The following is a 13343-nucleotide window of genomic DNA, read 5'->3' as shown; positions in this document are numbered from 1 at the left end:
GGCCTGAGGCTCCATGTGAAATTGGCAATCCACTGATCCCTTTCAAAATGTGCAGTAAGTGTTGGCATTAGAAGATAATAAGTGCTTTTATTTTTTTTCTTGCAGCAGGTATGAGAACTATCAAGGCAGCACAGGCCTTGAATGTGTTTGACCCTGTCAGGCACTGTAAGCTTGCTGAAGGGTTTGGACAGGGCTTGTGGCAATGGACAGAGTACTTATGAATAGGTGTTAAGGTCTATTAATAAAGAGCTATATGCCTAGTTGCTTGTAATGGATCTTTACCTTGGTGATTTGCACAGAGAGCTGGGCTATCTATCGTGGACTGATTATTGAGCAGTTGTAAAGCCAGTAGCCAGGGCTACCATCACAGCAGCCCAGCCCATGGAGGTTCACATTGGATTCGGACAGTTGGTAAAGAAACAACAGAGCCAAAAACTGGTGGGGCATCATCTTTAATCCTAGCTTGCACCCAGCAGGCAAGCAAAAATACACACTGGGCTCCAAAACCCACTCACATTCAGTGCTCACAAAGCTACTGACTTACCCGAGTTTCCTAGAATCAAAGGTTTCTAGCTCACCAGACTTTATTCCCCTCTGTTCCCCATCTCCTTCCTTCTCTCTGCACAAACTGCACAAACTGGCTTCTCACTCAACACTCCACCATCTTGGCTGCTTCTCCTGGCCTCCTCCACGTGGCCTCTTTCTGCTCTCCTCTCTGCTCTCTGTTCTAATGTTAATCTCAGGAACCAAGAGCACAAACTCCCACTCTGCCCCCATTTTATAGTGTAGTGTTGGGCAGATAAAATGTATTATGCTCACTTTGTTAAAGATGACGCTGCCCACGTGGAGGCCGTCACCCAGGTGATATTAATGTGTGTTGGGGGCAGGTGGTGGGCAGGCAGGATCTTTGTAGCCTGGGGCTTGGTTTTGGGATTAAGCCTTTCCCACCCTTTTTGATGTGGGGTGGTACAATCCATTCATGCCCCAGATAAGTGACTTTGTATTACAGACTTCCCTATTTTGTATATTGGATTAAAGGTTTGGAATCTACACTATAAAATAGGGGCAGAACGAGAGCTTGCTCTCTTGGTTCCTGGGATTATTAGCATGAGAGAACAGAGTGAGCAGAGCAGCGGAAAGAGGCCATGTGGCCAGGAGAAGCAGCCAAGATGGCTGAATGCTGAGTGAGATGCCAGTTTGTGTAGATTTTGTATCTGGGATAAGGAAGGAGATGGGGAACTGAGGAGAATAAGGCTGGTGAGCTAGAAACCTTTGATTCTAGGAAACTCGGATAAGTCAGTGGCTTTGTGAGCACTGAATGTGACTGGGTTTTGGAGCCTAGTGTGTATTTTTACTTGCCCACCGGGTGCAAACTAGAATTAAAGATGACAGCCCATCTGCTTTTGGCTCCATTGTTTCTTTACTGACTGTTCGAATCCAATGCGAACCTGCATGGGCAGGCTGCTGTAGTGATGGTAGCCCTGTGTTGGGCAGATAAAATGTATTATGCTCACTTTATTAAAGATGACGCTGCCCACGTGGAGGCCGTCACCCAGGTGATATTAATGTGTGTTGGGGTGGGCTAAAGGCAGGGAGAATCCTTGTAGCCTGGGGCTTGGTTTTGGGATTAAGCCTTTCCCACCCTTTTTGATGTGGGGTGGTACAATCCAATCATGCCTCAGAGAAGTGACTTTGTATTAGTAAAGAAACTGCCCAACAGCAGTGTAATGGGCTCTTGGACTACAATCAGATGGGGGCACTGGCTCCCTTATTGGATGGACATGACACTTTTGGACAGTAAGAGAGATCCTGATGGGGGGCCCAGCTCCGATGGAGATCCCCCTGTATCAGAAAGCTGCTCTCATCCAGTTGTAGAGAGGCACCAAGGACACTTTGAGGTTTCCATGGACACAGCCCTCAACTATACAGGCCCTCCCACCTACCATGGGATAGTCGGCTAGAGAAGGTCCTCCAGTTAGCACCGTGGGCAGAGTGCTCATGGAGCCATTGTGAAGGGATAACTTGTGCTAGTGATGTTGTCTGTTAGTTTGTGTAATTGTTGGGCAGATAAAATGTATTATGCTCACTTTGTTAAAGAGGCCATTGCCCAGGTGATATTAATGTGTGTTGGGGTGGGCTAAAGGCAGGGAGAATCCTTGTAGCCTGGGGCTTGGTTTTGGGATTAAGCCTTTCCTACCCTTTTTGATGTAGGGCGGTACAATCCAATCATGCCTCAGAGAAGTGACTTTGTATTAGAGACTTCCCTGTTTTGTATATTGGATTAAAGGTTTGGATTTCTATACTATAAAATGGGGACGAAGTGGGAGCTTGGGCTCTTGGTTCCTGAGATTAGCATTAGAGAGGAGAGAGTAGAGAGAGGTCACAGGGAGGAGGCCAGGAGAAGCAGCCAAGATGATGGAGTGCTGAGGGAGAAGCCAGTTTGTGCAGAGTTTGTACAGAGAGAAGGAGATGGGAAACAGATGAGTAAGGCTGGTGAGCTAGAAACCTTTGATTCTAGGAAACTCAGATAAGTCAGTAGCTTTGTGAGCACTGAATGAATGGGTTTTGGAGCACAGTGTATGTTTTTACTTCCCCGCTGGGTGCAAGCTAGGATTAAAGCTAATGGCCCACCAGTTCTTGGCTCCCTTGTTTCATTACCAACTGTCCGAATCCAATACGAACCTGCATGGGTCAGGGTGCTGTGATGGTGGCAGTGGATATTGGCTTTACATTTGGTGTAGTCTGTTGCAGGATTCAATACAGATCGGCAAGGAGCCACTAACACCTTTGAGTGGTGGAGTAGAGGACTGGCTGCTGTATGGTTCCCCATGGCTGTCCTTTTGGGGGCTGTAGGCTGGCTGACTTTTACAGCCATGTGTGAGGAAACTGAGAGCTCTGTGGAAGAGGCTGCCCGGGACCTGCAAACTGAGCTGTGAAAGGAGCTGGAGGAAGCGCTGGAGGAGAAGGCTGACCAGGTTTGTGAGATTTGCCTGGTAATGGAGCAGCTACTGGAGGAGGAATCACAGGTTCGTGAGTTGCATATTGCCCTGGATGTTGTGGAGAGTCAGCAGCTGTGGGAGGCCGGGGCCGAGACCGGAGCAGAAGGTGGCGGCAGCCTGTGGCTCGAGCCTGGCAGCGGGAGCTGGCATTTCCAGTTCCTCTTTGGAGAATGAGGAGAATCGGGCTGGAGTTGCGATCCGCAGTCTCCAGAAGATGAGAGCCCAGCAGCAAGGAGTATCTACTACTCTGCTGGTATGTTTGCGATTTTGGGACATAGGGGTGAATGCCATCATGCTCTCTGGAGCCGAGATGGAAATTGCGACTGCCATTGCCACATGCTCCTCTTTGGGACAGTGTAAGAACTGCCAAGACAGCAGGAATGGGGTAGGGGGGTGGCTGAGGCCTCATATGCATGGACTGATTCCTGGACTATGACCGGAGTGGGCACTGGCTCCTTTGTTGGATGGATTTACGGATTTTGGACAATGTGAAATACCCTGATGTGGGTGGGGGACAGCTTTGCTGGAGGCCCTTCCCCTGTCCCGAGAAGCTTTTCCCATGGCTAGAAAGAAGGCCAAGGACATTTTGTGCTTTGGGCAAAGTGCTCAGAGACTGGTGAAATGTACCTTTGTGTTGGGCAGATAAAATATATTATGCTCACTTTGTTAGAGATGGCGCTGCCCACGTGGAAGTCGTCGCCCAGGTGATATTAATGTGTGTTGGGGGTGGGTTGTGGGCAAGCAGGATCCTTGTAGCCTGGGGCTTGGTTTTAGGACTAAGTCTTTCCCATCCTTTTTGATATGGGGTGGTACAATCCCATCATGCCCCAGATAAGTGACTTTGTATTAGAGACTTCCCTATTTTGTATATTGGATTAAAGGTTTGGATTTCTACATAATAAAATAGGGGCAGAACAGGAACTTGCTCTCTTGGTTCCTGAGATTAGCATTAGAGGAGACAGCAGAGAGTGGAGAGCAGAAAGAGGCCATGTGGAGGAGGCCAGGAAAAGCAGCCAAGATGGTGGAGTGCTGAGTGAGAAGCCAGTTTGTGCAGAGTTTGTGCAGGGAGAAGGAAGGAGATGGGGAACAGAGGTCGTTGGGCAGATAAAATGTATTATGCTCACTTTGTTAAAAATGGCGCTGCCCACGTGAGGCCGTCACCCAGGTGATATTAATGTGTGTTGAGAATCCTTGTAACCTGGGGCTTGGTTTTGGGATTAAGCCTTCCCACCCTTTTTGATGTGGGGTGGTACAATCTAATCATGCCTCAGAGAAGTGACTTTGTATTAGAGACTTCCCTATTTTGTATATTGGATTAAAGGTTGGGAAGCTACACTATAAAATAGGGGCAGAAAGGGAACTTGCTCTCTTGGTTCCTGGGATGATTAGCATGAGAGAGCAGAGGGAGCAGAGCAGAGAGCAGAAAGAGGCCATGTGGCCAGGAGAAGCAGCCAAGATGGCGGAGTGCTGAGTGAGATGCCAGTTTGTGCAGAGTTTGTATCTGTGATAAGGAAGGAGATGGGGAACTGAGGTGAATAAGTCTGGTGAGCTAGAAACCTTTGATTCTAGGAAACTTGGATAGGTCAGTGGCTTTGTGAGCACTGAATGTGAGTGGGTTTAGGAGCCCAGTGTGTGTTTTTTGCTTGCCCGCCGGGTGCAAGCTAGGATTAAAGACTATGGCCCACCAGCTTTTGGCTCCGCTGTTTCTTTACCGACTGTCCAAATCCAATGCGAACCTGCATGGGCCAGGCTGCTGCTATGATGTTAGCTGTGGCTTCTGGCTTTACAGAGGTGAATAAGTCTGGTGGGCTAGAAACCTTTGATTCTAGGAAACTTGGATAAGTCAGTAGTTTTGTGAGCACTGCATGAGTGGGTTTTGGAGCCCAGAGTGTGATTTTACTTGCCCGCCCAGTGCAAGCTAGGTTTAAAGATGATGGCCCATCAGCATTTGGCTCCATTGTTTCATTACCGACTCTCCGAGTCCAACGCGAACCTGCATGGGACAGGTGGCTGTGATGGTGGCAGTGGCAACTGGCTTTACACTTTGTAATTGTTGAAATTGTATAATTTGTCATGTTGTTGTCATTTGTGTAATGTGCCTAATTTTCTTGCACAGGGATGCCAGTGGTGTAGATTGTGGGTAGTAAAGTGAGCATAGGGGTAGATTGTTGGGCAGATAAAATATATTATGCTCACTTTGTTAAAGATGGCGCTGCCCATGTGGAAGCCCATTGCCCCAGGTGATATTAATGTGTGTTGGGGGTGGGCTGTGGGCAGGCAGGATTCTTGTAACCTGGGGCTTGGTTTTAGGATGAAGCCTTTCCCACCCTTTTTGATGTGGGGTGGTGCAATCCCATTATGTGTCAGATAAGTGACTTTGTATTAAGAGACTTCCCTATTTTGTATATTGGATTAAAGGTTTTGATTTCTGCACTATAAAGTGGGCAGTTTGGGAGCTTGCTCTCTCAGTTTCTGAGATTAGCGTTAGAGGAGAGAGCAGAGAGGAGAGCAGAGAGAGGCCAAGTGGAGGAGGCCAGGAGAAGCAGCCAAGATGATGGAGTGCTGAGAGAGAAGCCAGTTTGTGCAGAGTTTGTGCAGAGAAGGAGATGGGAAACAGATGAATAAGGCTGGTGAGCTAGAAACCTGTGATATTAGGAAACTTGGATAAGTCAGTAGCTTTGTGAGCACTGAATGAGTGGTATTTGGAGCCCAGTGTGTGTTTTTACTTGCCTGCCAGGTGCAAGCTCGGATTAAAGCTAATGGCCCACCAATTCTTGACTCCATTGTTTCATTACCGACTGTCCGAATACAATGCAAACCTGCATAGGTAAGGCTGCTGTGATGGTTGCCCTGGCTACTGGCTTTACAAATGTATATATATATATATACACAAAAAAAAATATATATATATATATTTTTAAATCAAGTGAGAGGCAGAGACACAGAGATGGACTCCCACATGTGCGCTGACTGGGATGCACCCCGAAACTGCCATCTGGGGCTGATGCTCTGTGCCCACCTGGGGCCGCTATTCGGCTGCTTGGCAACCATGGTATTTTAGCAACTGAGGTGTTGAGCAGGTAAAATATATTATGCTTACTTTGTTAAAGATGGTGCTGCCTACGTGGAAGCCCATTGCCCAGTTGATGGTATTGGTTGCCCTTCTTGCTTGGGAGGGGCTTTATTATATTAATGTGTGTTGGGGACAGGCTGTAAGCAGGCAGGATCCTTGTAGCCTAAGGCTTAGTTTTAAGACCAGCAGCTGTGGTCTTAAAACTTTATGCAAGCAAACATATATATCATATTTACAAACTTATTTGACCAACAGGTAGAGACAGAGTCAGAGAAAGGGACAGTTAGGGAGAGAGAGACAGGAAGGGAGAGAGATGAGTAACATGAGGCAAGACTATTGTAAAGCCAGTAGCCACGGCCACCATCACAGCAGCCGCCTGGCCCTTGCAGGTTCGCATTGGATTCGGACAGTTGGTAAAGAAACAATGGAGCCAAAAACTGATGAGTCATCTTCTTTAATCCTAGCTTGCACCCGGCAGGCAAGTAAAAACACACACTGGGCTCCCAAACCCACTCACATTCAGTGCTCACAAAGCTACTGACTTATCCGAGTCTCCTGGAATCAAAGGTTTCTAGCTCACCAGACTTATTCACCTTTGTCTCCCATCTCCTTCCTTCTCCCTGCATAAACTCTGCACTAACTGGCTTCTCACTCAACACTCCGCCATCTTGGCTGCTTCTCCTGGCCTACTCCACATGCCTCTTTCTGCTCTCCTCTCTGCTCTCTCCTCTAATGATAATCTCAGGAACCAAGAAAGCAAGCTCCTGTTCTGCCCCTATTTTATAGTGTAGAAATCCAAACCTTTAATCCAATATACAAAATAGGGAAGTCTCTAATACAAAGTCACTTTCTGAGGCATAATGGGATTGTACCACCCCACATCAAAAAGGGTGGGAAAGGCTTAATCCCCAAACCAAACCCCAGGCTACAACGATCCTGCCTGCCCACAGCCCGCCCCCAACACACATTAATATCACCTGGGCAATGGCCTCCACGTGGGCAGCATCATCTTTAACAAAGTGAGCATAATACATTTTATCTGCCCAACAACTATGAAGCCCTCCTCAGTGCCAAGGCCAACTTGCTTCAACTGAACCATGGCTGTGGGAAGGGAAGAGAGAGATAAGGAGAGAAATGTGGGAGGGGAAGCAGATGGTCACTTCTCTTGGGTGCCCTGACTGGAAATCAACTCCAGGTCTTACACACATGGGGCAGATGCTTTACTGCTGATCCAGCTGGCTGGGGCTGAATATATAAATTTTTTTATTTTATTTACTTATTTTTATTTTTGTGGCAGTGTGAAGCCAGGAGCCACGGCCACCATCACAGCTGCCTGGCCAATGCAGGTTCGCATTAGATTCGGACAATCGGTAATGAAACAATTGAGCCAAGAACTGGTGGGCCATTAGCTTTAATCCTAGCTTGCACCTGGTGGGCAAGTAAAAACACACACTGGACTCCAAAACCCACTCATTCAGTGCTCATAAAACTACTGACTTATCCAAGTTTCCTAGAATCAAAGATTTCTAGCTCACTAGCCTTATTCACCTCTGTTCCACATCTCCTTCTCTCTGCACAAACTGGCTTCTCCTTCAACACTCTGCCATCTTGGCTGCTTCTCCTCTCCTCCACGTGGCCTTACTCTGCTCTCCTTTCTCTTCTCTCTTCTCTCATGCTAATCTCAGAAACTGAGAGAGCAAGCTCCTGGTCTGCCCCACTTTATACTGTAGAAATCAAAACCTTTAATCCAATATACAAACAAGGAAGTCTGTGATACAAAGTCACTTATCTGAGATATAATGGGATTCCTCATGAGAGTGCACCACCCCACATCATGCAATCAGTCAAGGGTGTGGGGAAAAGCTTAGTCTTAAAACTAAGCCTCAGGCTATAACGACCCAGTCTGTTTATAACCTGTCCCCCACACCCAATGCAAACTTTATGCAAGCAAACATATATATCACATTTACAAACTTATTTGACCAACAGGCAGAGACAGAGTCAGAGAAAGGGACAGTTAGGGACAGAGAGACAGGAAGGGAGAGAGATGAGTAACATCAATTCTTCATTGCGACTCCTTAGTTGTTCATTGATTGATTTCTCATATGTGCCTTGACCAGGGGAGCTACAACGGACTAAGTGACCCCTTGCTCAAGCCAGCAACCTTGGGCTCAAGCTGGTGAGCCTTACTCAAACCAGATGAGCCCACGTTCAGACTGGCAACCTTGGGATCTTGAACCTGGGTCCTCCACATCCCAGTCTGACGCTCTATCCACTGCGCCACTGCCTGGTCAGGCTGACTAGATAAATTTTTAATGTAATATTTACAGATACAAGGTCAGTGGTTAGAAAAAAAGTCAGAAAAAATTTGGTAAATAACCAAATATAAACTAATGGATGAAGAGAAATGTTTAAATGGAAGATCAACTTCACAAGGCAATGATATCCATGTCCTTTAAGGTTCTGCTAATTATAGTCATAACTTCACAATTTTAGTAGTAGAGAGAAACTAGACAGAATAACCAAGGAAATTTAAATACATAAAGGGGTAGATTTACTTTTGCATATGTGAAAATTATCTTTAACCTAAATACTCTCATCATTAGCTATTTGTTAATTTTTTAGGAATGAAGCTGCAGAATTTTCTTGAAGGTACAGGTCAATAATACTTCTGTGACAATTTCTAACCTTTGACAAATGAAAGTAGTGGGAAACCAAGATGGGACATATCTGGATGGTTGCTGAGTGCTAATGTCTTGCCTGCTCAATGTTCCAATGCGACGTCTTCTTTTGTCTGTACACTATGGGAAAACACAATCAAGATATTCTAATCGCCTTAGCATTCTTACACTTACTAGCAAGTGCACAACGTATTATGAACAGATGTTCAGCTTAGCAGGAAGTCTCACAAAAGACTTGAAATTCTTATTCTTTCCAGAAAATATATAGCATCTGGCATGTTTAAAATAAAACTGCTCTCATTTATTTCATCCATGAAACGATACTCCTGTGTGTTTAGATACTATGACTCACTTTTCTGAGGATGACTGAACTCAATTTTTCTCAAGAGAAATAACTTAGAAGAATTGTCAGGAAAAATACATAAAATAAGAAATCAGTGTCATGTGTTAAAACCATCGCTGGCAGCAGTATTTCCTTTATTTTGAGTTTGGGTTGATGATGGGTATTATCAGGGTACCGTATTTTACTCAGGCCTGTTTCATATATAGGTGTTAGAACACACTGAATTAAAAAGAGTTGATAATATTACAGATGTTCTTATTTTTCCTAGATTCTCATTCCTCTCTAAAGTACACTAAAATTGCTTTCATTTATTTTTTTAAATGTCTACTCAAGTACATATTCATATAACTTTGAATTTTATAACTGTTTTTTTCCTAAACCAGACTCAAGTATTTTTTTGAGATTTGCTTCAACTGCCTGTGTCTTCTTATATATATTTTTATCCCATTGGTTTGTGATTCAGTAGTATATAATTTGTGAATTGTTTTATAGAGCATATTAGCCAGTATTAAAAAATAATTTAAAATAATCTTTAGATTATTATAAAATTGAAAACCAGCATCACTGGTATTTGAAAAAGTAGAATAGGTAGTTTTTTAAAATACCTTCAATGCATTTTAGATCCTTTAAAAATATTTTAGATATACAGGGGCTTGACAAAAGTAGGTTTACAGTGCAATCACTGTATTATTTTTCATACAAATCATTGGAAACTTACCTTTGCTACACCCTTTATAAATTCTCTTTCTTTCAGATGTCCAACACATTCAATTTGGAGTGGAAATTAATGTAGAGGAGAAAGAAAAAGAGAAATAAGGAAAGAGAGAGAGATGGAGACTCACTGTCATTGTTGAAAGACCTGGGAATGAATTATGAAAAACCAATTAAAGATGTGATGATGAGATGTGACTGGTGCTTTAGTCTAACAAAAAATAAAGACCAGTCTAACTGTAAAAGAAAAATGTCCAGAAAAAAAATAAAATAAGAAAAATGATGGAAGCCCAAAGAGTGTAGAAAGAAAGAAAGAAAATAAAAGTAAAAAATGAGAAAGAAAAACATTGATATGATCTGTGACTTAAAGCTTGATTAGAAATAGAAGAAGCAAAAGATGGAGAGGCCTCCATAGAAAACAAAGGCAGTGGGAGGAGATTATAAACTCTTCAGTCTGGATGAGAGTGAGAAAGGACTTTGGAGGTATCAAATGAAATACTCTAACAATCTATATAGCTTAAAAATATTTGGCTTTTCATATAATATTGCCAATGACTAAACAGGAAGTGTTTATCTACAATCTTTATTTTATCATCTACCTCTTAACAGAAATAGTGGATAGAGTAAACCATAGCATATAATGTAGTCTAAAACATATGTTTAGGATTAGATATAACTTCAAGGGAAAGAACCTCTAGTTCAATCAGTATTAAAATTCATTTCCTTAACACATAGAGGCAGACAATAGCATTCCAGGACTGGTATGATCTGCATTATTCTCAGAAACCCAGGAATCTCCCACCTGTTTTTTCACCATACGTACTAAAAATTTAGATTTTAAATGATTTTTAATTTCATCAACATGTCCACAATTGCAACTAGGAGGAAGGAAGAAGAATGGGATACACTCACTGCTTTCAAAGATGCTTCCTAGAAGTTGTATATACCATTTGTTTTTACATCACGTTAGCAAAAAGTATTTACATAGCCCCTAACTTCAATGAGAATTGCACATTGCAGCATTTCTTTTCAAGGTGGTCACATTGAAAACAACCAGGAGGTGTACTAGTGTGGAAGTTGAGATTAGCACTTGAGAGACAAACAATAGCATCTATCACACGTTCATATTAAAGTATCTCCAACAATGAGTAAAGAGAAATTTCAAGCTGGACTGGGTAGGCAATATATAGGCTTTAGAGCACAACTAAAGATTATCATATGTGAATTGAAAATTTCAACAATAAGATTATTAAGCATTACCATATTGATATTTCCATAACTACAAAACTTAGAATGTAGAAATGCCATCTTTAAAAAATATATGGAACCATTGAAAATTTCAAATGAAAGGCAATCTGTATAACTCATTTGGAACATTTTTATAAAATGAGTCTTAGAAAGGATATTGAGAATTGTCACATCTCTGTCCCAATCTTAATTGGAATTTTCAAATACTTTTGTGAGAAAATACAATTGAATAAGTCATGATTTCTTCAAGTACAATTTTGTTACTTTAAGTATAGACACAATGCTAGAAATCCACTATAGTCTATTTAAAAAATGAATAAACCATGATGCTGCAAAATAATTTTATGCCCTTTTCAGAAAACTCAATTCAGAATAAAATCTAGACCCTGAATAATTTTACAATGCCAATAAGATTGAACTATTTATGATACTGACCATATTCTAACTTAGAATTTTTTTCATGAATTATCTTCCTAATTTTTAAGAGAATAAGGTCAGTTTGGATACTCTTACATGCAGAAGTCCATCAGACAAAATCTTGAATTTTGCAAATGCAAATAATCTTAAAAGGATTCTCAGTGGTGAAAGACCAAATGACATGTCCTTAGAACCACCTTAAGGGTGTATTTACACTTCATGTATTTTCTCGCTGTTTCTGCCCAGATTCAAATATACCCCCCCAACCAAGGGTGTGTATGTGTGTGCATGTATGTGTGTACATTGGGGGTGAGAGTAATGTAGAGAATGATTTAAACTTTTCTTATTTAATAATATACAGCCACTTAAAATATGATTTGCCTTGATCTGCTAAATCTTCATTTGATTTATTTAGTTGAGAATGCTTTCCTATAAATTTATTGACTCACTATTCACTCATTTAAATAACATCTGTACATATAAAATGCATCTATCTATCTTCCTATCTTCATGTTTTTTTCACTTACTTTGTCCCAAACTAGGTACCAGTTGAAACAGCTGCCTCTAATTCCTCCCCAAATCTCCTTTCTGTATTTCCTTTCAATGCAACTCACTCTTATCTGAGTCTACTCTTAGTCAAGAATATCATTATCCCCTGTAATCAGTGGACTCTAATTATATCTTTATGCTTCATCTCTTATATAGTATAGAAGAACAAGGTGTCATTGTCACTTAACCTATTCCTGCATCTGCCCCTTCTTTTCTGAGAGCTACAGTATTTGAGCACATGGTTTTGTGTGTCTTCTAGTTCTTGGTCACTTTCCTATCTATAATTCACAGGCTAGGTTGAGCTAAGCCTCAAAAAGTGTGGTAGAAGAAGCCAAATTCAGTAGTGAACAGATGGTAAGAATCAAGACAGATGGAACACTGAAACCAAATTTTTAGGGACACAATATTGAGTTTGATTAATTTAAGAATAAAAAAAGATATATCAGGGGACAAAGTGGTTAATTTCTTTTCATACTCTGTTTTTCTCTTTGTCTCCCATTCTTTCTCACACACATTCTTGTTTAATTTAAAGCTCAGAAAACCTTCAAATAAGGTAGAACATTTGCCTTACTTGTCATATTTGTCTCATATGTTTTATTGTTGAAAATATTGTAAAGACCACTGTTTTGCTCTCACATCTGATGCCTCTCCCTTCCTTAGTATAGTCAAATCCCAGATTTTATTATTGTTTTATGTTATTGAAAAGTCACAATTTTATGTATTCATTAAATAAAACATCATATTATATAGTTTTATATCTTTATGTTTTAATTATTTTTAAAAGCTAAATTTAAGAATTGTTACTCATTGCCTGACCAGGTGGTGGCATAGTGGATAGAGTGTCAGCCTGGGCCACAGAAGACCCAGGTTTGAAACCCCAAGGTCACTGGCTTGAGCACGGGCTCATCCAGCTTGAGTGCCAACTCACTAGCTTGAGTGTGGGGTAGCCAGCTGGAGCATGGTATCATAGAAATGACACCATCATCTCTGGCTTGAGCCCATAGGTCACTGGCTTGAAGCCCAAGGTTGCTGGTTTGAGCAAGGGGTCACCGGCTCAGCTGAGGCCATGCAGTCAAGGTACATCAATCAATAAGTAACTAAGGTGCCACAACAAAGAATTGATGCTTCTCATTTCTCCTTTTCTGCCTATCTGTTCTTGTCTATCCCTATTTTACTTATAAAGAACTAAAAAAATTGTCACTTACTGCTAAGTTTCTAGAATTATATAGAAAATATGATGTCAAGGAGTAATTTTCAGCTTTGAAACAACTTGAAATAAAATAAAATTGTTTAACGATGTGTGATGTAGAGAAAGCATGGAT

This window comes from Saccopteryx bilineata, chromosome 1 (assembly GCF_036850765.1).
Source record: "Saccopteryx bilineata isolate mSacBil1 chromosome 1, mSacBil1_pri_phased_curated, whole genome shotgun sequence".
Classification (NCBI taxonomy): Eukaryota; Metazoa; Chordata; class Mammalia; order Chiroptera; family Emballonuridae; genus Saccopteryx; species Saccopteryx bilineata.
The sequence above is the reverse complement of the archived record's forward strand: the minus strand, read 5'-3'. Positions refer to the sequence as shown.